General features: G+C 39.3%; 1 pseudogene; it reads left to right on the top strand.

The window, feature by feature from the left end:
- Nucleotides 1–753: 753 nt before the first annotated feature.
- Nucleotides 754–22,492, top strand: LOC149138671 (LRR receptor-like serine/threonine-protein kinase SIK1; annotated as a pseudogene).
- The last annotated feature ends 2,854 nt before the right edge of the window (nucleotides 22,493–25,346 follow it).

The following is a 25,346-nucleotide window of genomic DNA, read 5'->3' as shown; positions in this document are numbered from 1 at the left end:
AATGTTTTTGTTCCCAAACCCATATCTGCTACCTTTTGAAGTGTATTGCTTATGAAGGTGTCAAAATTGTCCTAACTCCACAATATTAGTATGAAAAGTTAGTGCTGCTATAAGATGATGTTATAATGTCTGATTTCATAGTGGTTTTGACTGATTGCCATTTATCCCACAGTTCCTGGAGTTCCATACTAGAGGGAAAAACAATTGGCTCCTGCACCATCTCCAGTTGTGGCTATACTGAAAGGTATCCCTAGCTTGTGTTCAGAAATTATTGTTCCAAAATGCCATTTTAAAATATACTTCTAGGCAGACATGACAAGGTTTTCTAGACTGAAATATTACTGTAATGATGCATCTTTTATTATATGTTGTGTTAGTAGAGATGATGGTATTTGTTTAGGTGTTGGTGGGTGGTAGAAACAAAATAATTGTCTTGAATTCATTTCATGCACACATCAGAAAATTGAGTCCACAACAGCAGAAATTTTAAACTAGCAATAGAGAGTGAACCACTAGGATGCATATGTATTCCGAAAGATAGGCAAGTCAGTTACATAGCCTCAATGAGAGTGACTACTATGGTGATATTTGACAAGCTATTCTTCATTCTGACCTTTTATGGTGATATTTGACAAGCTATTCATAAATTGGGAACTGCAAAATTTATATGGGTGAGATGAAATATAAGGGGAATTATATAAAGTATTAAGCATGAAGGTGATAGATTACACGGGTATGATGATGAGGAGAGCTATGGCGGGGGCGACAGAATTCTGCACAGGTATCCATGGTTCGTTACTTGGTGGCTACTTTCTAGAGAAAGGAGCAGCGACGACGGGGTTAGGGTTCGATCAATGGGCGTCCAGATCCAAGAGCGTCCGCGTCGTCTTCTGCGGTAGCAGGCCAGGAAAAGAGTTGAACTATCAAGCCACAGCTGCTGAGCTTGGAATCGAACTGGGGCTTCGATCTCCACCCATAGCCGCTCAGGTTATTGCAGCTAGCCTTCACGCAACGCTGACCAGCATTCAAGGCAGCCGCAGCAAGTATAGCTCGAGGCCCTATTGCCTTCACAGAAGATCCGCACTTGCCATTAGGGTCTCGGTCGGTCAGATAATGGTGCGCTTTTGCTATGAACCAGAGCAGACGACCTCATCATTCGCATGGTCTCTGTATGGATCTGGGGCAAACACCTGTTCTCCGAAATGCAGTTTTAGCCTCAGATCTGACAACGATTGGCCAGATCCGGTCATCCAGCAGGCAGAATAGCCCATGCTCTGGCCAGATCCAGAGATCTGTACTCATCTTAGCTCGGCACTTTTCCGAATCGCAGGCTCAAATCGAAGAGAAGGGTCTGCATGTGAAATTTGGGCAGTGCAGCCTGGAGTCTGGAAATCCCAAGTTATTTTGCTGCCCCAACCAGATGAAGATCATACAACCACAAAGATTTGGGGTTCGCATTGCCGTCAACGATGGACTCGCAACCCACTTCACGGATCTACTATCTCAGATCTTCGGAGAACAAGGCAAGAAGATGGCACGTTCACTTCAGGCTTAAGAAGATATAAAATCCCCAGATTCGTTGCTGATCAATAAGATCGGGCTCTCATCAAACAGATCGGCCAAGATCATGCAGATATGCTCCCCCAGAAGGGAAAAAGCCATGGCAAAACTGCTCTAGGAAGCTCAAAAATCCCTGGCATGGGGTCAAGGCCTGTATCTGACTCCTTTCAAATTCAAATTTCTCAGCCTTCAGGCAGAACCATCATGCAATGGGTTAGCCCTTCAGATCTGGTGCAGGAACTCAAACTGAATCTAGAGCGCAGATTGGGGATTCCATCAAGCCTTCTGCGACTTCTCTCTCAAGGTAAACAACTTGAAGACCCTCTTCCTCTCTCTGCTTACAGCATTTCCAGGAACAACTTGGTGGTGGCGACCCTTCGTTTGAGAGGAGGTGCAGCGGGACAATCATCCTCTACTCGGCCTTTCTCATACAAAGATGCAGTTCACTCTGAGAACCCCAAACCTCCATAAGCCCCTAAATCTAAGGTCTTCTTGGTTGACAAGATCGAAGAAGTTCCCTCTGTTGAACTCATACATGAAGATCTGGCTTCCCATCTTCAAGAATTTGCAGAAAGAGCCATCATTTGCAGATTTAATGGATTGTGGCCGCGTTCTCAGGATCTCTATGCATGGATCCATGCAAACTGGACTCATCACTGTAAGATATTTTTCTGCTCGAAAGGCTATTTCATTGTTCTATTTGATAACAGTAAGCATTATGAAAAGGCCTTAGCAGAAGGCCCTTGGTTCATGGGAAATGCAGGGCTATTCTTGACTCCTTGGTTCCCAGATTTTGATCCAACTACTGCAGTCATTACCAAGACTCCTGTATGGATTCGGCTTCCAAACTTACCTGCCCACCTATGGAGTACTCGAGTCTTCAAAGCTATAGGAGACACCTTGGGCAGCTTCCTCAATGGAGATTTATGGCGGGAAGCCAAAGGTCTCTACTCATATGAAAGAATATGCGTGGAGTTAGACCTGAGCAAAGGTCTTCCAGAACAAATCAATCTCAAGATAAACGACTTTGTCTGGACCCAGACACTGGACTACGAGAATACTGCTTTTCGGTGCCGCCATTGCCACCAATCTGGGCATTTGCAGAATACATGCCCATCTCGCCCAGCAAAAAAGAACAAGGCCAATGCCTCCAAGCCCAAGTCCAAACGATGGACTCCCTGCCCTCCTCCTCCAATTGTGGATTCTGATTCCTCCAGTTCTAAAGATGAAGACAGCGATGAAGAATTGAATCAGGCCCCTCATTTCGTGCCCCCCTCCACCGATGGTCTGGCGCCTTCCTCTGACTCAGCCATTGCTCAGAAACGTGTCCATTTGTCCTCCTCGGATTCAGAGAAGGAGGGCTCCCCCAAGGAGGGATCCCCGGTGGAGGACCCCAATCTTCAAGTTGTAATCGCTCATCCACCACAAAATGGTTTGGTTGAAGTCAAAAAACGAAAAGGGAAAAAGCTTCGTGTTGAAACCTCTACCCTCTCAGGGTAGTATTCAATGCTTCTTTCAGTTTCTAGTGACTTGTTGTAGCTCCTTGCTTGCTTAAATCCTTCTCCGGAACCGAGGTTGATAGTTCTATCATTTCCGGTTGCCAGTATCTTGCATCTTTGGGATGTATCCCCTTGTACTATATTTTTTTCTTAATAGATTTAGTCTTAATTCAGAAAAAAAAAAAAAGGTGATAGATTACACGACCTATATTAAGCACCTTGATTACATGACCTATATAAAGTATAAAGTATTAAGTATTAAGCATAGAGTATAATTTACCTTGAATATGTGGATAGAATATCAAATACAAATTCTGTTTCTTATGGGAGTTGGGTTTTGTGGTTGGAAAATCTAAAAGCTAAAATCTGATCATGGTATGCATTTTGTTAATGCACATTGTCACAGTTTTGTTTTGAAGGGTTTAACAGTTCAAGTCTCATAAGCCAGCGGGTTCTTTTGTTCGATGCATAAATTCATAAATTCAGACAAATTTAATTTAAGCACAGAGTATAATCTACCTTACGCCTAGGGGCACACAACCTATTGGGATTCAGCACCTTGGGAGGACCTGCGAGGTGAGCCAAAACCGTGAGCGAGAGTAGTGTATGCTCGAGAGGGTCACAGAGGACCTGCGGTGGGAGCACGAATGGAGAAAATGAGTGTTTGGTGCGAGCGTTCGTTTGAAAATGCGCCAGCATAACTGGTGCCACCTCGAAGGTGGTGGGTCACCCGCTCTCGGAAAACGTGTGATGTGATGGGCCTTCGAGCTCCCGGAGAAATGATGGATGCGGGATGGAAAGGCATGGGCATGTATGGTAAAGGGAGCCTCCATACGGGCATTTAATGCCCTGTGGTAGGTTGGTTATCTCTTGCTATTTAATCGCTACATAAATTTCCAAGAGTTGGGTCAATGTTGCTGCTACCAAGATGAGGTTCAACGAAGTCTACAAAATTATTGAAGTGCACATCTGAGGCACAGCAAGAGATGATTTTTGGGATGAGAGCTGTGGCAAACATGATATCCTCCACCAATAACTATTTGGCTGTTGTCTGGGCAATACTGTTGCATACACAGTTCCCAAAATACATTGGAGGTAATGGCGGTTTTACCTGCCCTCTAAAGTCAATAAGCACTCGAAAATAAATAGGCTTGTTTTCTAGAACTTCTCTAGCTTTCATTATGCATCTCCAAAACTATGTGGAAACGGCTACAAATGAAGTTGAAGCACCGGATCGTTCCTTCAAAGCTTGAATTAATTTTTCTCTGAAATGAAAAGTTGAGATTTCCATATTTGTTTCTAATTCTATGACACATTTCAGGATAATACTATTGTTAGTGTTTTCCACTGAGCCATCACCAGTGCTTGCATTGATTTTTGAATATTTCATTGGCACTGAATTATCTCGAAAAACCCTGAAAATTTGCGCTTCCCTAATAAAATCAGTGACAACTTCTTCAACCCTCAAATAAAGGTTGGGTATTGTGCGATCTCCATTGTCTTGCTGAAAAATTGTTCTCATGTGGTGAGTGTTGGCTCCTCGTTAATGGTGGTGTAGAAGGTCAACGCTCCCCGTGTGTTTCATGGCATGTGCTTAAATCTAGCAATGTGTCTATTTATTAACACCTGCGGGTTTTGGTGTAATGGCAATTGTGACTCCAACAAGTGGTATTAGAGCCAGAGGTCTCGAGTTCGAAACACATTGGGCTTGCATTGGGGGGGGAGATTGTTGGCTCCCCGTTAATGGTGGTGTAGAAGGTCAATGCTCCCCTTGTGTTTCGTGGCATGTGCTTAAATCTAGCGATGTGTCTGTTTACTAACACCTACGGGTTTTGGTGTAATGAAAATCGTGACTCCAACAGTGAGGACTCTTGGAAATTGGAAGTTCTCTGCTACACTCTACCCAACTACTCATGAAATGCGAAAAGGAATTTCCATCTGCAATAACGTGATGAAAATTGGCTCCCATGCAAAATCTACCTCGCTCGAAAGCAGTGACCTGCAGTAGCCATCATTACTTTTGAAACATTATCCGTAGGAAAATGGAAATCGAGTGAAATTTTCATACTTGTATTGAGAGAAGTGAATCATCATCCTTTCCATGGCGGATCTGGACAAGTTCCGTGAAGAAGTTTTTGTACTGAAAATTATCAATTTCCACATCCTCAAATGCCATGTCGACGGTTGCTTCAACAAACTCCACTCCCTCATCGTTGCAATCAATTTGGGGCCGACCTAATTCCCCTCCCTTCATGTCCAACCAACCTACAAATGGATAGAAATCCACCAGAACTAATGACAAACTTATCTTCAGCTTCTCCACCATGGTAGGAAAATCCTTGGCAGCAGTAATGTCTGGTATTTTATAGAAAAGAAATATTCCCACATTGTTAGAGGGTATGTTACTAATGTCTATGCCTGATAGGAACATGGTATGCTTAGGAGTAGGCATGGTTGGTGCAACAGTGGAAATCCTTGATACATTTACTTTCATTTGGACTCATCCTGAGTTTGAACACATTTCATCATCCACCAATATGGCAAGCCAGGAGACAGAGGGTGCAAAAGCCATTTCTCCAGCTTGCTCTCCAGGCCACATTATGGCCCTGACTTCTTTGCACTCCCTTGTTGAGTAGTTTTGGCACATCCAAATTGATTCGGACATCCCAAGGGACCACAGGTATGATGACATAGATGAGATAGTGGCTTACCTTACCGATATTCAGTATAGTCAAAATGAAATACTGGCTCAACTGGACAGTCTCCAGCACAGTCACCATCACACTAATGATCACCTTCACAACTTGGAAGCAAGAGTGGAACATATTGATTTCCACGTTCATGATTTTTTTGGTTACTTTGTTTCTCACCCTATACTCCCCCCCCCCCCCCACCCCCCTCCTTGATTTGATGATGTCAGTTCTAGTCTCTTTTTTAATTATTACTAGTATGACATGGCTTCTGTGCCTCAAAATGGATTATAAAAAATGACTCGTTTAATACGTTCATAGTTATTCAGAAAATAACTCTGGAGTTATATCATATACAGGATATTGAATAACAACATTTTATCAGGGGAGGTGTCTGTTATGAAACCAGCTCACAAAAAGATAGAAAATATAGATCCACGCCTTAGAATTCAACCTCTTCGAGGGGGCAACTTCCTTTACATTAAATAAATGAGCAATTCTTGGATGATTCAAATGACAAAACCTCCTTTCTATATATAGGAGTCTAAGGAGTCACAATATAACCCAGTCGACCTAACAATAATAATATAAAGCCACAAAAATAATAGTAGAGGGATTCTATGGGGCACAGTAATAACAATATGGAGATGATAGGGGCACAACAATATTAATAAGGGATACAACTACAATAGTAATGGGGTAATCACTAGTATTATAGGGACCTAACATGCCCCTCTCCTTCAAAAAAGTGTTGTCCTCAATGCTTCAGTAGTTCTGGATGCTTCTGTATAAAATTCGCATCCTCCCATGCGGAATCTTCAGCGGATAAGTTCTTCCACTTGATAAGATACTGAAATTGATCGATTTCGTAACTGTCGAGTTCTTGTTTCTGTGACTGCTTCTGGTTCCAATATAATTTTTCCTTCCTCGTCAAGTTCTGGCAATATTGTTTGAACTGGGAGCTTGTCGCCTATAACCTTCTTTAAACATGAAACATGGAAAACTGGGTGCAATCGAGAAGCTGCAGGAAGTTCCAATTTGTATGCCATAGTACCAATCTTTTGCAACACCTTGTACGGACCATAATACTTTGGTGATAATTTATTATCCTTTTTAGCTTGTTTGAGGGACATTTTCTTATATGGTTGTAGCCGTAGGAATACCCAATCACCTACATCAAAACTTCTTTCGCTGCGATGTTGATCTGCCTTTTGTTTCATTCTATTCTGTGCCAACACGAGGTTATCCTTTAAGAGTTGGAGGACATGTTGTTGATGTTCGAAGTGATGTTCCACTACTTGAACCTTAGAATTTTCTCTTAAATATGATGTGATGGATGGTGGCTGATATCCATAAAGTGCCATAAATGGGGTCATTTTTGTTGCTGTATGGAAGGATGTGTTATACCACCATTCAGCCAGAGGCAACCATTTGACCCATTGTGTCTGTTTATCAAATACAAAGCAACGAAGATATCCTTCCAAACATTTGTTTACTATCTTAGTTTGCCCATCAAATTGAGGATGATAAGATGAACTATGAGCTAACTGAGTACCAATACAAGAAAATATTTCTGTCCAAAAATTTCCAGTGAAAATGGGATCTCTGTCACTTACAATAATCTTTGGGTTTCCATGTAGCTTTTGAATTGTTTCCATAAATGCAATAGAAACTGTACTGGCTTTAAATGGATGTGATAATGCACAAAAGTGTGCATACTTGGTAAGCCTGTCAACTACCACCATGATGACACTCTTTCCCTCAAACTTGGGTAAACCTATGATAAAATCCATTGAAACCTCCTCCCAACGTTGGCTTGGAATGGATAAAGGTTGTAATAGACCCGGTGTCTTAATTGTTTCAACTTTATTTTGTTGGCAAACCAAACATTCTGCCACAAACTTTTGAATATCTGATTTAAGGCCCTCCCAAAAAAATTCCTTCTTAACCCTGTGGTAAGTTTTTAAAAATCCTAAGTACCGTCCTAAGGGAGAAGTGTGCAATTCCATAAGAATCTTTTGTTTTAGCTAGGAATTCTTACAGAGGTATAAGTGATCTTTGTACCATAACGAATAATTTTTCCAGCTAAATGTATTAGATGTACTGGAGTCTTGTTGTAACTTTCGAATAAGTTCCCACACTTCTTTTTCATTCTTCCATTCCTCCCTTGCTTCGTTTATCCAATCTGGTTGGATAATAGAAATGGCGCACAACAATGCTTCCACATCCTCATCCTTTCTTGAGAGTGTATCTGCCACCACATTTTGCTTCCATTTTTTGTAGATGATTTCAAAGTCATAACCCAACATCTTTGTTACCCACTTTTGTTGGTCTTCAGAGGACAATCTTTGTTCTAAAAGGTATTTAAGGCTATCATGATCCTTTTTTACCTTGAACTGTCTTCCCATTAGGTAGGGTCTCCATTTCTTAAGTGCATGGAGTATTGCCAACATTTCCTTCTCATAAATAGCTTTGTGTAAAAACTTTCCCTTGATTGGATGACTTTTGAAAGCAATAGGTCTTTCATCTTGCATTAAAACAGCACCAATTCCATTTCCAGAAGCATCACATTCCACAATAAAGGTTTTTGTGAAGTCTGGTGTAGCTAAGACCAATACTTGGCACATTGCCTCTTTAAGATGCTCGAAAGCCTTTGTTGCTTCTGGAGTCCATGAAAATGCATCTTTCTTCAATAATGTTGTTAGAGGTGCTGCTATTCTCCCATAATTCTTAACAAACTTGCGATAATACCCTGTCAACCCGAGAAATCCTCGCAGATGCTTTATGGATGTGGGGATTTTCCATTCCTTAATGGCTTTAATTTTGCTAGGGTCTACCTTAACTCCTTCATGAGATACAATATGACCCAGATATTCCACCTCTTGTACTCCAAAGAAACATTTGGATCTTTTTGCATATAATTGTTTCTCCTCCAATAGTTGTAGCACCCTATCAACATGTTCAACATAATCCTTCCAAGACTTGTTGTAGATTAGTATATCATCAAAAAATACTAACACAAATTTTCTAAGGAATGGTTTGAAAATGGAATTCATCAAACCTTGAAATGTTGAAGGTGCATTGGTAAGGCCAAAAGGCATGACAAAAAATTCATAATGACCCTCATGAGTTCTAAATGGTATTTTCAGAATGTCTTCAGTCTTCATTCTGATTTGATGATATCTTGAACGAAGATCCAACTTGGTGAAGTAAATTGATCCATGCAATTCATCCAGTAATTCATCAATGATAGGAATGGGAAACTTATCTTTAATAGTTAGCTTGTTGAGCTCCCTATAATCCGGACACATGCGCCATGATCCATCCTTCTTGTGCACCAATACTACTAGAGCAGAGAAAGAACTTTGACTCGGTTGAATTATACCAGCCTCTAGCATTTCTGCAACCATACGTTCAATTTCACTCTTTTGGACATAAGGATATCTGTACGGCCTGATGTTTGGAGGAACACTTCCTGGAATCAAATGAATAGCATGATCATGATCACGAATAGGTGGGAGACCTTTGGGAGTCTCAAATACCTTGGAATGATTGTCCAAGACTTTTTGGAGATCTGGAGAAATAGATGATTCCAATGTGGAAACATCTAGCGAACATAATTGTGCAATTACACCTCTTTGTTCCTTTTTTAGAAGCTTTGTCATACCATTAGAGCTGATTATCTTTCGCGGTTTCCCTGCAATACCCCTTAATTCAACTTCCTTTCCTTCCACAGAAAATTTCATGAAAGGTTCTTGAAAATTAAAAGCTATTGTACCCAAGGATTGTAGCCATTGGACTCCTAGTACAACATTAGCACCTCCCATTTGTTGGCATTATGTGTCTGGTATGGCTATATGTTACAGATGTTGTACTTGATGGCAACTCCCGTGGCAGGCTCTCAATTTGTTGAAAATTAAGAAGTACGCAGGAAATCAGTTCAGAAGGTGCGTACCCGCAGGTACACCATGCAGGGACCGCGTCCAGATACGCAGGCCAGCCGTTCAGGAGGTGCGTGCCCTAGTGCACACATTTCAAGGCAGAGAAAAGCACACGTGGGGGTTTCTTATGTTTTACTCTTGGTATCTAGCCAAGGGTATTTTGTTATTATGGTGTCGGCTCGTGGTATTGTTCCATGATTTGAGGAAGAGCTTGCCTATATAAAGCAAAGGAGATCACTTGGCTAAGTATCTTTTGCAATTGAATATCTTTAGATCTGAAATATTGGGTTATGGTCTTAAAAGCTTGATCTATATGAAAGGGAAGTTGAAGGCGAATCTGTGAAGGGTGATCTCTCGAGCGCATGATCAGATCTGAGCAACTGTGCCATTCTGGTAGACTGCCTATTCGGCCCTAATCAGAAGGACGCAGGTGTTTAACAGAAGAGCTGCGTGGGTACGCAGTGCAGAAACAGGAGATCTGCGTGGGGACGCAGAGCAGAAGAAGGAGACCTGCGTCGGTACGCAGAGCAGAAGAAGGAGACCTGCGTCGGTACGCAGAGCAGAAGAAGGAGAACTGCGTGGGTACGCAGAGCGACTAAGGTTCAGGTGCGTCCGTGCAGTAAAAGTACGCGGCGCGATAGTATTTTCAGGTGCGTCCGTGCAGTAACAGTACGCGGCGCGATAATATCTCTGGGTGCGTCCCTGCAGTAATAGTACGCAGCGCAGTTCAAGGAACAGTGCGTGGGCACGCAGTTCGGCAGAAGGATCCCTGCGGGTATACGCAGGAAAGCAGAAGGTGAACTGCGTAGCGACGCAGGCCACAGAAGGGAAAACTGCGTATCTGTCTTAAAATGTTCTGTTGACTGAATTTTTCTGTTGATAAGGTGTTCTGGGTTAGTTCTGTTATTGCTGATCTGATAACTGTAGTGGTCTGTAACTTTTATGTACTTGATGATCATTTGATGCTTTATGAAAAGAAGTAGGGGGTTGTAGCTCCCTTCCAGGAGAGACTGGAAAACGAGAGAGAGAGAGAGTTGTAGCTCTCTGCAGGTTGCAGCCTGCGTACTGGTAAAGGACTGCACCAGTACAAAACCATTGTAAAAGAAGTTTCTAATTTGAAAGAAGATAGAGACATATTGCAGCAGGTGGTTTTCACCCACATTGGGTTTCCACCTTACATCTTGTGTTCTTTGGTGTGACTATCTGTTTTCTTTGTTCATGCTCATTATTTTATGGTACTGACATGCAAAAATAATTCAAAGAACAAATAAGGAAGATTTGTTAAAAGAATTAGATAATACTGATTCACCCCCCCCTCTCAGTATTATTGTCAACAATTGGTATCAGAGCAGGTCCTTCAGAGAAGCTTGATCGCTTGAAGGTAGATCGTTCATCATGAGCAACTACGAGAGAGAAGCATCAATCAGGCCACCGGTTTTTGATGGGACAAACTTCAATTATTGGAAGGTAAGAGCTACTGCCTATCTTCAATCTCTTGGTACAGAAGTTTGGGACATCGTAGAGACAGGCTATGCTTTCCCTTCAGCTACTCCTACAGATGCAGCCGAGAAAAAGAAGTATGAAACAAATGCGAAAGCAGTCAGTACTCTATTAGGATGTATATCTCAATCAGAATTCATGAAGGTAATGCACTATAAATCCGCAAAAGAAATATGGGACAAAATTGTCACGAGCTATGAAGGAGACGAACAGGTAAAGCGTGCTAAACTTCAAACTCTCAGAATTCAGTATGAGACTCTCAAAATGTATAATGATGAAAGCGTGGCTAACTATTTTCTTCGGGTAGATGAGGTTGTTAATTGTATGAAAAATTTGGGTGAAGAAATAAAAGAGGCTATTGTGGTTGAAAAGGTCCTAAGATCATTGTCCCCCAAGTTTGAATCTAAAGTATCTGCAATAGAAGAAAAGGAAAATCTACGAATTCTTACTATGTCTCAGCTACATGGGATTCTAACTGCTTATGAAATGAGAAAGGGAGGTCCATCAGACAGAAGAGAAGCTGCTTTCAAGGCATCAGGCAAAGGAGATTATTATGAAGCAAGCCATGTCCCAGAAGAAGAGGAAGAAGAATCAAATTTCGTCAGAAATCTTCAAAGGGGTTCTGGAAGGTTCAGAGGTAAGTTACCTTTTAAATGCTTTGCTTGTGGAAGAGTAGGTCATTATGCTGCAAAATGTCCTTATAAGGATAAAGGAAAGGAACCTGCTAGATGGAACAAGAAACAGAATGCAAATAAGAAAAGCTACTACACTCACGAAGATAGTGATGATCTATCAAACAGTGATGAAGGTGAACAAGGTAATGAATATAAGTTGTTAATGGCATTTGAAGATGATGATTATATGGATGCTATAGATGTGGATAACCTCTATGATGAAATTACTAGACTCAAGAGATGTATAGAAGAAAAGAACATGATCATTGATACTCTACAATTTCAAATTGATGAGAAGGAAAAACATCTTGAAAAATTAGAAGGTGAAATTGTTGGTCTTAGAAAAGAGATTGAGAAAACAAAAGCTATTAATCTCAAGTTTGTCAAAGGATCTGAAACTTTGGATGAGATTATCAATGTGCAGCGGTCTCCACTAAACAAGACAGGTCTGGGCTATAATGGAGAAACTTCTCAAGCATCCACCTCAAAAAGTTATCTTGATGCAGCAAGAAGAAATGAGCAAAAGAACTATGAAGATCATCAGGTAAAGCAGGGATGAATTACAAACAGAAACTATCAGGGGCAATCCATCTTAAGGGTGAACAAAAGCTACAACCAGCCACAGGTAAAATCTTCTCAATTTGGTTCAAGAATAGATGAAAATAGAAATTACAATCAGTTGGCTGGTAGATTCGATAACCGTAGAAGTTTCTTCAATGGACAATGCTTTTCTTGCCATAACTTTGGTCACAAAGCAGCTCAATGTGTTGCATATAAAACGATCATGACTAGGGAAGCTCAAAAACAAAGAAGTATGACAGGGATTACAAAAAGGACCTATAACAACTTTTCGGTTCTTGAAAATGAAGTTGAATGTTCTATTTGCAATAACTTTGGTCATGAAGACTCTGAATGCAGAAGCAGGTTTCAGCAGAAAAAGGAACAAGCCTCAAGCACCAAAACATGGAGAATAAAGGAACCTCAAACAGAAAGATGTGGGATAGCTTTTTATGCAGAGGGACAGGAAAATCTATGGTACATTGACAGTGGATGTTCGAAGCATATGACAGGTGATAAAGAAAAACTTGAGTCTTATTCTGCTCTAGAAAAGGGAAAGAAAGTCTCTTTTGGAAATGATACTCCTGCAACTATAAAAGGAAAGGGCATTGCTCAGTTAAAAGAAAAGGTCAAGGCTGGAAATGTTTTGTATGTTGATGGTTTGAAGCATAATCTTCTAAGTGTCAGCCAGATGTGTGATCAAAGAACCGAGGTTATATTCAGATCAAATGGATGTCTTGTTCGTGATCTTGATACAGGTAAAACAGTGATCAAAGGTAAAAGAACTCCAAATAATCTGTACATATTTGAAGAAGGACAACAACAATGCTATCTGAGCAAGGATGATGAGCACTGGTTATGGCATCGGAGGTTGGGGCATCTAAGCTTTTCACAAATAAGGAAAGCATGCAAATATCAGGCAGTTCGTGATCTTCCAGATATCAAAATTCCTGACAACACCATATGCAAATCATGTCAGTTTGGAAAACAAACCAGAACTAACTTTCCAGAGAAGGAAGGATCAGCTAGCATGCCTCTTGAGCTAGTTCATACAGATACATGCGGTCCATTCAGGAAAAGAACACCTAGAGGAGAAGAATACTTGATATTATTCATTGACGATTTCTCCAGGTTTGTCTGGCTAGGACTTATGAAGCACAAAGATGAAGCATTCGAAAAATTCAAATCCTTCAAAGCCTTGGTTGAAAATGAATCAGGTCACAAAATTAAGTGCCTCAGATCCGACAGAGGTGGGGAGTTTACCTCAAACGAATTTTTCGATTTCTGTGAAGAACATGGGATAAGAAGAGAATTCTCTACAGCTAGAACTCCTCAGCAAAATGGAGTTGTGGAAAGAATGAACAGAACAGTCCAACAAATGGCTCGTGCTATGCTTGATGAATCAGGAACTCCCGCAACTTTCTGGGGTGAAGCTGCACATGCTGCGGTTGTTATTCTCAACAAAACAAATGTCCGGGTGAACAGCACTCAAACTCCTCATGAGCTCTGGAGTGGTAAGACTCCTTCGGTAAAGCACTTCAAAATCTTTGGGAGCAAATGCTATATCAAGAATATTGATGAGCAGCTTGGCAAACTTGAACCTAGAGCAGATGAGGCATTCTTCTTGGTTACTCTCCACATAGCAAAGCATACAAATGCTACAATAAAAGACTTGGCAGAATTGTTGACAGCATTGATGTAGTGGTTGATGAGAAGGGATACATTCCTAGGCAAGTACATCATGAAGACATCGAAGAAGATGAAGGCTACCCTCAAAGACAGAATGATGAAGAAGAAGAACCTCAAGAAGAGCCAGAGGAGCAGACAAGAATAGAAGAGAAAACCCCATCCAGATATGTTCAGAAGAATCATCCAGAATCTCAGATTGTGGGGCAGAAAGAAGCAGGTGTACAAACAAGAAGAACAGTTGCAGAAGCCTCAAGCTATTTGGCATTACTCTCCTCCACTGAACCACAAAATGTGAAAGAGGCATGCAAAGATGAATGTTGGGTGAAAGCAATGGATGAAGAACTTGAGCAAATCGAAAAGAACAACACTTGGGAGCTGGTTCCTAGACCAAAGGATAAGAATGTTATCGGAACAAAATGGGTCTTCAAAAACAAATTGAATGAAAATGGAGAAGTAATTAGAAACAAAGCCAGACTTGTTTGTAAAGGGTATGCGCAGCAAGAAGGAATAGACTTTGAAGAAACCTTTGCTCCTGTTGCAAGACTTGAGGCCATCCGAATGTTCCTTGCTCTCTCAAGTTTTCAAAACTTCAAAGTATTTCAAATGGACGTGAAATCAGCCTTTCTGAATGGAGACTTGGAAGAAGAAGTATACATTGAACAACCAGATGGGTTCATTCTTGGAAATGATCCAAATCTTGTATGCAGATTGAAAAAGGCTCTCTATGGTCTCAAACAAGCTCCAAGGGCTTGGTACTACCGTTTGGACAAATATCTTCATCAACAAGGTTTCTCAAAAGGATCAGCAGATAGCAATCTTTATATAAAAGTTGAAAATGACAAATTGCTAATACTTGTTGTGTATGTAGATGACATTATTTTTGGGAGCAATGAAGAAGCTATGAGTCAAAGCTTTGCCTCGGTCATGCAGAAAGAATTTGAAATGTCTTTGCTAGGAGAATTGACATATTTCCTTGGTTTGCAAATCCAACAAAAAGAAGGAGGAATCTTTTTATCTCAAACCAAGTATCTCAAACAGATTTTGAAGAAATATGGTATGGAAGATGCAAAACCAGTATGTACACCCATGGTCACAGGATGTAGCCTCAGTGCAAATGATGAATCTGCAGCAGTACATCAACCAACCTACAGATCTATGATTGGAAGTTTACTTTATTTGACAGGTACCCGACCGGACATCATGCATGCAGTTGGAATAGTTGGAAGATTTCAGGCAAATCCGAAGGAGACTCATCTTCAGGCAGTGAAGAGAATTTTCAAATATCTTCAAGGGACTCAAAATTATGGCTTATGGTATCCTAGAGATACAGATCTTACACTTCATGCTTATACAGATGCAGATTGGGCCGGAAGCGTGGATGACAGGAAAAGCACAAGTGGTGGTGCGTTCTTTATGGGTTCCAGACTGGTATCTTGGTTCAGCAAGAAACAGAGTTCGATTGCCTTGTCTACAGCTGAAGCGGAATATGTTGCTGCTGCATCTTGTTGCACTCAACTCCTTTGGATGATGCAGACTTTGCAGGATTTTCAAATCACTTGTACACCACCTATCCCCATCTTATGTGATAACACAAGTGCAATCAGCATCTCAAAGAATCTGGTTATGCATTCAAAAACCAAGCACATACCAATCAAGTACCATTTTCTCCGGGAACAAGTACTTGAACAGAAGGTCAAGTTGGAGTATGTTCCTTCTAAGGAACAAGTTGCTGATATTCTCACCAAACCATTGCCTAGGGACACTTTTGAATACCTCAGGCAAAAGCTGGGGGTTGTTGATGCATCATCTTATTGTTGAACCTTTTCTGATTGATGGTACAGGTTCAGGGGGAGCATATAATGCATTGTTGGCATTATGGAGGATGGTCAGAAGGAGATCTTGGAAATAGCTGCAATATGTCTCTATCTCTTTCATGAAGGATTATGGTTCTTTGTTACAGATCTGGATCATATTCAGGGGGAGCATGTCCTTAGGGGGAGCATACCCCTTTGCCCTTGATGTCAAAGGGGGAGAATGAAGCTGAAGTTTGTGAGGTTGCCATCAAGTCCAAAGGGGGAGATTGTTGGCATTATGTTTCTGGTATGGCTATATGTTACAGATGTTGTACTTGATGGCAACTCCCGTGGCAGGCTCTCAATTTGTTGAAAATTAAGAAGTACGCAGGAAATCAGTTCAGAAGGTGCGTACCCGCAGGTACACCATGCAGGGACTGCGTCCAGATACGCAGGCCAGCCGTTCAGGAGGTGCGTACCCCAGTGCACACATTTCAAGGCAGAGAAAAGCACACGTGGGGGTTTCTTATGTTTTACTCTTGGTATCTAGCCAACGGTATTGTGTTATTATGGTGTCGGCTCGTGGTATTGTTCCATGATTTGGGGAAGAGCTTGCCTATATAAAGCAAAGGAGATCACTTAGCTAAGTATCTTTTGCAATTGAATATCTTTAGATCTGAAATATTGGGTTATGGTCTTAAAAGCTTGATCTATATGAAAGGGAAGTTGAAGGCGAATCTGTGAAGGGTGATCTCTTGAGCGCATGATCAGATCTGAGCAACTGTGCCATTCTGGTAGACTGCCTATTCGGCCCTAATCAGAAGGATGCAGGTGTTTAACAGAAGAGCTGCGTGGGTACGCAGTGCAGAAACAGGAGATCTGCGTGGGGACGCAGAGCAGAAGAAGGAGACCTGCGTCGGTACGCAGAGCAGAAGAAGGAGACCTGCGTCGGTACGTAGAGCAGAAGAAGGAGAATTGCGTGGGTACGCAGAGCGACTAAGGTTCAGGTGCGTCCGTGCAGTAAAAGTACGCGGCGCGATAGTATTTTCAGGTGCGTCCGTGCAGTAACAGTACACGGCGCGATAATATCTCTGGGTGCGTCCCTGCAGTAATAGTACGCAGCGCGGTTCAAGGAACAGTACGTGGGCACGCAGTTCGGCAGAAGGATCCCTGCGGGTATACGCAGGAAAGCAGAAGGTGAACTGCGTAGCGACGCAGGCCACAGAAGGGAAAACTGCGTATCTGTCTTAAAATGTTCTGTTGACTAAATTTTTCTGTTGATAAGGTGTTCTGGGTTAGTTCTGTTATTGCTAATCTGATAACTGTAGTGGTCTGTAACTTTTATGTACTTGATGATCATTTGATGCTTTATGAAAAGAAGTAGGGGGTTGTAGCTCCCTTCCAGGAGAGACTGGAAAACGAGAGAGAGAGAGAGTTGTAGCTCTCTGCAGGTTGCAGCCTGCGTACTGGTAAAGGACTGCACCAGTACAAAACCATTGTAAAAGAAGTTTCTAATTTGAAAGAAGATAGAGACATATTGCAGCAGGTGGTTTTCACCCACATTGGGTTTCCACCTTACATCTTGTGTTCTTTGGTGTGACTATCTGTTTTCTTTGTTCATGCTCATTATTTTATGGTACTGACATGCAAAAATAATTCAAAGAACAAATAAGGAAGATTTGTTAAAAGAATTAGATAATACTGATTCACCCCCCCCCCCCCCCCTCTCAGTATTATTGTCAACACCATTGGAATGGAAAGCATTGGGCTAGTCAATACATATTCTCCCATGGATAGCTTGATATTATGGCACTTTCTAGAGCAATTTATTGTTCCTCCATTTGCAACCATCACTTGACACTTTGGTGCTGGATATAAAAAGCAATTCAATTCTTTTTCTACCTTACAATGAACAAAATTGTGGGTACTTCCTGAATCAATCAACACTATTACCTTTTTCTTCTTGATTTGTCCTTCTATCTTGATGGTTTGAGGAGTGGTAATTCCCGCCAATGCATTAAAAGATATGGTCGGATTCATTTATTCTTTATCTAGGCTTTGTTCCTGGAGTATATCCTCTTCTTTTGACCTTTCTTGCTCCTTTTCTTCTTCCTTTTCACAATCTATGTAGAATGATTTCTTCTCAACACACTTATGACCTTTAGTGTATTTGCTATCACAACTGTAACAAAGCCCTTTTGCTCTTTTTTCTTCCAATTGTTGTGGTGTCAACCTTATAGGTTGTGGAAGACTAGGGGCAACAACACTTCCATCTTTATAGTTGTGAGTGGTATGCTTCCTGGTTGCCATAATTTTGCTTTCCATATTTCTTGCTAAGCTGAATGCCTTCTCTAATGAATCAGGTTCCCAAAGGCGAACATCATGTTGGATATCATCCTTTAAAGTCCCTATGAACACATCAATCCTATGCTCCTTTGGAATATTTTTTTCCCTTATGTTCAATTTTTGGAACTCCTCAATGTGCTCCATTATTGAACCCTTTTGTTTGAGACTTCTCAATTGGATAAAAAAAGTGTTGCTTTTTGTATCCTCATAATGTGCTGTCAATTCTTCTGTAAAAATTGCCCAAGTGATAATTTGTTTATGAGAGCAAAGCCATTGATACCATACAAACTGATTTGGTTCCAAATATAAAGTTGCAATACATACCTTTTGTGTGTTTTGCACATTATTGAGATCGAAAAATTGCTCCATCTGTAATATCCATGTTGCGGGATCCTTGCCATCAAACTTCCTCATATCGATTTTTGGAATATGGTGGGTCTTCAATCCAATGTTAGAGTCTATGGAATCATGATTAGCATTTCTTTTGTTCTCATCATGAGTTTCATTTACTACCCTTTCACTATTAGTGACCATTTCTTGTAGCAACTTATTCATATTTATCTTCAATTCTTCCATCTTATCATCCATGCCATCAATTTTAGCATCCATACCATTCATCTTAGTTTCCATGCCATCCATATTAGCTTCTACGCCTTTCTTTAAACAATCCATCTTATCTTCTACACCTTTCTTTAAACCATCCATCTTAGCTTCTACATCTTTCCTTAAACCATCCATCTTAGATTCTGTTGCTTTTTGTGCAAGTGACACTTGTTGCACTTGGTCTTGTAATTTTGATATATCATGTTGCATTTATTCCTCTTCTTCATAAGTCATTCTAGAGCTTTTAGGTTGCTTACTAGGTGTTTGCATTTTCTTTCCTCAGGGCATCAATTACTGATTCAAACTAATTTTTCAAACCAAGCCACCTTTTTTCACTTTGTAGAAGCTTGATATTGAATCTGATGTATCTCAGTAATTTTGGATCATCCAGTTCTGAAATTGCGACCTGTAGTAGCCCTCTGTGTCCTATTTCCAATGCCACCAGTCTGATCCAAGTTGGATTCTCCAAGGAAGATTTATGCACAACCTCCCAAGATGACCTGATTATAGACTAGTTCAGTGGAGTAAACTTGTACAACGTGCCATGAGTCACTGTTTCGACCTTTGGATCTAAAAAATATATACAAGAAACTACAGTCCGTCCTCTTTCTGTACCTTCTTACAAAATTTCAATCCGATGCTCAGAGATAAAGTTATGATGATTTTCCCCAGGTCACCTATTCGGAATGTAATTCAGGAGTCTGCAAAAAGACCAACTTCCTCAGATCATATCTCCGCAAATATAGCACGAAAATATTTGAAATTCAGACCTGAGATTAAGCGTGATTTCTTCTCAAACGGGTTTTTTTTTAGCTTCTGAAATGTCGCAGAAAAAAAGTTATAGCAAAAATGCCACGATGACCTATTTGGAGGAGCTAAACCCTAGAATCCAAATCTCTGATACCAAATGTTATGAAACCAGCTCACAAAAAGATAGAAAAGAGAGATCCACGCCTTAGAATTCAACCTCTTCAAGGGGGAAACCTCCTTTACATTAAATAAATGAGCAATTCTTGGATGATTCAAATGACAAAACCTCCTTTCTATATATAGGAGTCTAAGGAGTCACAATATAACCTAGCCGACCTAACAATAATAATATAAAGCCACAAAAATAACAATAGAGGGATTCTATGGGTTACAGTAATAACAATATGGGGACAATAGGGGCACAACAATATTAATAAGGGATACAACTACAATAGTAATGGGGTAATCACTAGTATTATAGGGACCCAACAGTGTCATATTAGTTGAACAATTGTTTTAGCCTTACAACACTGTAACAATTCATTTGAATCCCATCCCCTATTCTAAGTTCATTTTGTTCTGAAATTAAAAAGGAAATAATATTCATATTTATAGTTCATGTACTAATTTATACTAGAAATGATTTCAATTGTTTCATAGAAATTTCTCCTACAACAATGTGTCTGGTAATATTCCTATCATAAATAACTTTACAAGATTTACCCTAGAAAGGTGTAGATATAATGTAAACATTTACATTTGGGTTAAATTTGGTATTATTTCTAGATATTAGTTTATTTGTGCATTTCATCTGACAATATTGATTATTGCATCAACTTTCTAGGAAATCCAGGTCTCTGTGGCAATTGGATTGGATCACTTTGTGAGATAAACTCCAACCAATCAAAAGGTGAAACATTAAATAAATTTTAGATTCCATAGATTAGTTATGTTTTGTGATAAAAGTTTTAGTGACATTATATTTATAAGAGTATTAAGTTGATTTTGAAAATGGACAGCTTAAGTCTCAACACGACTATTTTTTGCATTTAGGTTGGGCTCAATTTTATTAGTATGTATGATCTTTATAATTCTCTACTATTCAAATCATCCTAAACCTTTTACCAAAGGGTCAAAAAACAAAATGGGTCAACGTATTATTTCTATGGGACTTAATAATTATATCAACATCAATATGTGTCCCTTGTTTAAAAAATTCTTTCATATCTTGACTAGGTTCTTCGAGGCTAGTAATATTGCACATGGACATGGCCCTCCACATGTATGATGACATAATTAAAAACATGGAAAATTTGAATGAGAAATATGTAATTGGTTATTATGCTACAAGCACAATTTATAAATGTGTTCTCGAGAATTGGAAGCCAGTTGTTGTTAAAAGAATATACACACATTATCCACAAGGTTTGCACCAATTCGAAACTAAGATTGAGACTGTTGGAAGAATCAAGCATCATAGCATTATGGGTTTGCATCGTTATTATCTTTCTCCACATGGAAATTTGTTGTTCTATTACTACATGGTGAATGGAAGTCTATGGGACATCTTACATGCTCAGTGAAATGGATGGTAAAACCCGTCTAGAAATTTACACGTATAATGGTCATATAGCCTTTAGCAGATGATTCTAACCAGCCTTTCATATATAGTGAATGATTTCTAATGGCCTACTTGGATAATCCAAGCAACGCATTTTGTATTTAGGATCTTCAAAGATGATAAAGATAGACTGGAACACGCGTCTAAGGATTTCTTTGGGAGCTGCACAAGGTCTAACATATCTCCATCATGACTGTAACCCATGTATTATTTACGATTATATAAAAACTTCCACCATTGTCTTAGATAACAATTTGAAGCGCATTTTCAGACTTTGGCATTTCCAAATGTATCCCTTTTGCAAAAACCGACACCTCTACCTATGTTATGGGTACCATTGGTTATATTGACCTTGAATATGCAACGACATCTAGGCTTAATGAGAAGTATGATGTGTACAACTTTGAAATTGTTCTTTTAGAGATAATAATAGGGAGGAAAGCTGTGGATAATGACTCTAATTTTCTTCAGTTGGTAAGATGATAATGCCTCTTAATTTGCTTCAGTTGGGATTGTCCTTTTGTTAATTATGAAGCTAGTTTGTTTTGGGATATTGCATGGACGAATAAGCTAAAGAAATAACCTTGGTTTATTTAACATGGGCATTTGAATACAGATTTTATCAAAGTAGAGAATGATATAGTAAGGGAAACTATAGATGAAGAAGTAGCAACAACTTGCACAGGTCTTGGGATTGTAAGAAAGGTCTTCCATCTTGCATTTCTTTGCACAAAGAGACAACCTTTCTACCATCCCACCATGCATGAGGTTACCATAGTTTTGTATTCATTAGTACCTACTTCTAAACAAGCTTCAGGTATCTGATTAAACCAACCATCCCCTAGCAACAAATACAGGATATATTTGGATGAGTACGTGGAAGGCAATCACAAATAAGTTCTCAGGAACACAAGCAACACTTCTAATGGACATTTTTTTATGAGATTTGGCAAGGTTATTTCACATAACATTGTTTGTATATTACGAAGGCTTGAAGAAGGCTTAGATGGAGCTGACAATCAAAATTGTATCCAATTGTCCATTCTTCCATATTGTTGCAAGTGGAAAATAAAGTTAGTCTCTTACATCCAAAGCTCAAATTTGGCAATTTTGTTTATGGAACATAGTCTACTAGAAAAGCCAGAGATTGGTAGTTAGATAAAATGAGAGTTATTAGTGTTATGAGCCGATGCTTTGTGCGTGGTTTTGCAGAGTGGCCAGTTAGAATATCTGTAACATTTATGTTGCTCGAGTGGTTGCCTAATTGAAGTTTAACAACCTGTATATGACATCCAATAGGAAATTGTGTAGTACCCAAACATGAGCTTGAATATTGTTGCTTTAAGATGTGAAACATTGTCGAAAGAAGATATAGATCATCTTACAAGACAATAATGAGCATCTTTCGTCAACCCTCATCCCTCAAATACAAAGGCTTGATCTGGTCTAGAATGGAGTCATCTTTCCTTCATTGCATGACAACAATGTATACGCTTAAAATTGTTAATGGTGGATATATGTGTACATGAAGAATATTGTATGTTTCTTTATTAAATATCAGACCTTGAATGTAGCTTTTCTTGCGAGAAGTGAGTATTGTTTTCATCTTTCTTCTTTTCCCTATTTGTTTGATGATTTTTCCCCTGCCAAGCTTTGGGGTCGAAATAATCTCCATAGGAAAACCATGTTCTCAAGTAGGGTTTCAATAGTTGTTAGGAAACTATGCACTCTAGGTGGGTTTGCACCTCCTATTTAGGAGAGAATTTATGCATATTCTGCCTTGTTGGATTAAATTTCCAACAAGATAGAATGGAAAATCCTCTGTATTTTGTGTTTTGAAATTTTGAGGTGAATTGTACACTATGTGAAATTTAAACATGGAAATAATGGGTATCATGTGTGTGCTTATTAGGTGTTTTGCTTCAACTATTTATGTGTGAGGGATGGGGTGGATTAGATTGACATCGATAACAGATGGCAAACTGGCACATGTTATTTCTTCAACCAAATAGGTGTTGTCGTGTGAAAAATGAATAGGTTATCCACCTAATATGATGCAAATTCTCTTTTATCTTTGTTATCAAACATATGGCAGCTGATTTAGTGAGGAAACTGATACTTCTTTATGAAAATCACTTAATTATATGATGAATCAATACTTGGGATTTACATACATTACAAATAATAATATCAAACAAGGGATTTTTTAAAACATCCATTGCACAAGGTACAATAATGTTGCCAAAGTCATTCTGGAACCATCAGAGATACTTGTGGTCTTAGTGTTGGGTGCAAAATCCGTTACTCATTCAAGGTTGTTGTGTTCATTATAGCAGTTAGTATGTACTCTTGTGAAATTAATTGAAGCAAACATATACTTTGGGTCATGGAATAACTGTATTGCTTGCTCCTTGTGCTAAGAACCTTCAATAGGGTTGAGGTTAGGTGCAAATTAGGTTCCATAAGTACTCGCATAACTCTTTAAAGGCTATTAGCTCAATGGAAGAGCACTTGTCTTGTAAGAAGGAGGTTCATTATGTCTTAACACGAATTAATTAATGATATTGTAGCTTTTTTTTTAATTAAATACTTTTTATATTGATTTATTTCATTGATGAGATATTTTTCTGTGTTCATTGTTTTATATTCTCGAAAGAGACAAAAGTGATGTTGTATTGTCTTTAAATATATTTTTTATTGTCTTTAGGGAGACAATAGCTAGGATTAAAGACATTGTCTCTATAAAGACAATATGTCTTTAATCCCAACTATTGTCTCTAAGAGACGAAAATGGCATTGTCTCCTAAGAGACAATAATGCTTGTGTTATGCATTGTCTTTATAAAGACAATTTTTCAAAACAATAATTTGAGGCACTCGGTTAAAGACAATATTTAAGACAATACACAAATATTTTTGTTGTGTCAAGTTAAGATAATTTACCCAAAAACGTGTTTCAAATATTGTCTTAAGCCCCCTATATGTAGTAGTGATAGTATTTTGAAGTTAAGACAAAATGTGTTATTATCTTTAGCCATTCCTTAATCTCATATTTAATTCAGTTAATTTTCTGATAATTTATATATTTTATTAGCATGGATCCGAGTGTTATTATCTTTAGCCATTCCCTAGTCTTATTTTTAATTCAATTAATTTTCTGAAAATTTATATATTTTATTAACATAAATCCAATTATAAATCAAACAAATATTTTAGAAAATAATCAAAATGGTATTCCAAAGACATCTATTAGAAAACAAGAAGATTCCTCATTATATTCTATATTATAGAACTACAAAATTCCTCATTATATGCAGCTACTTTTAATAGAAGTTTAATCTCTATTAGTGAATCAAATTCAACAACTCCCATGTGCAGGAAGAAAGAAGGACTACACACGAAATAAGAAAAGAAACATCATCAATCGGGGATAACCATGAGCATCTGTTTCAGGGATTCCATCTGATGGCGAGGGAGTTTGGTGGACACAGCAATACTCTTTCCTCCTCCTCTTCCGGGGAACATCATCATCTGTCCAATTCCTATCAAGGAAGGAGCCTGCACACTCACTGGCCTCCCCCATCCGTGGTCGATCTCGTAAACAGGAAATTTGGGAGACATCGATGTCATTACAATGTAATTTCCAAGAGACATCGCTACATAAATTTCCAAGAGTTGGGTCAATGTTGCCGCTGCCAATAGACCGTTGTACCGTGCACTGCGCATCAAACCCTTACTATTTCACATGGATCCCAATACTAATATTGATCGTTAGATTTGTCGATCCTGTTACTCAGCGCCTCTCTACGCCAGAAGAGCACAGAAATCGACCGAAAACCAAATAAAATAAATTATTTATGAAAATTAATTTAATATTTATTATTAAACTGATATGACGTGCAAATTCTGTCAAAATTCAAATCCAAAAAAATGTATAGCCACGGCGAATTCCGCAGGAAACGTGTCGGGACGCGGATGACATGAAATCGATAGGAGAATTATCATGTTTTTAACTGGTTTTTGAGGTCCGCCTGTTGCGGGAAGCGATGGAGCCGTCGCTGTCGGTTGTGTGTCAGGATTAGGTTGACGTGATGAGAGATAAAACGTGGTTGACAGAAACATA

The sequence above is a fragment of the Pinus tabuliformis genome, chromosome X (genome assembly GCF_031772625.1).
Source record: "Pinus tabuliformis cultivar Carrire ecotype Pingquan chromosome X, CPIR1, whole genome shotgun sequence".
Classification (NCBI taxonomy): domain Eukaryota; kingdom Viridiplantae; phylum Streptophyta; class Pinopsida; order Pinales; family Pinaceae; genus Pinus; species Pinus tabuliformis.
The sequence above is the reverse complement of the archived record's forward strand: the minus strand, read 5'-3'. Positions and strand labels throughout refer to the sequence as shown.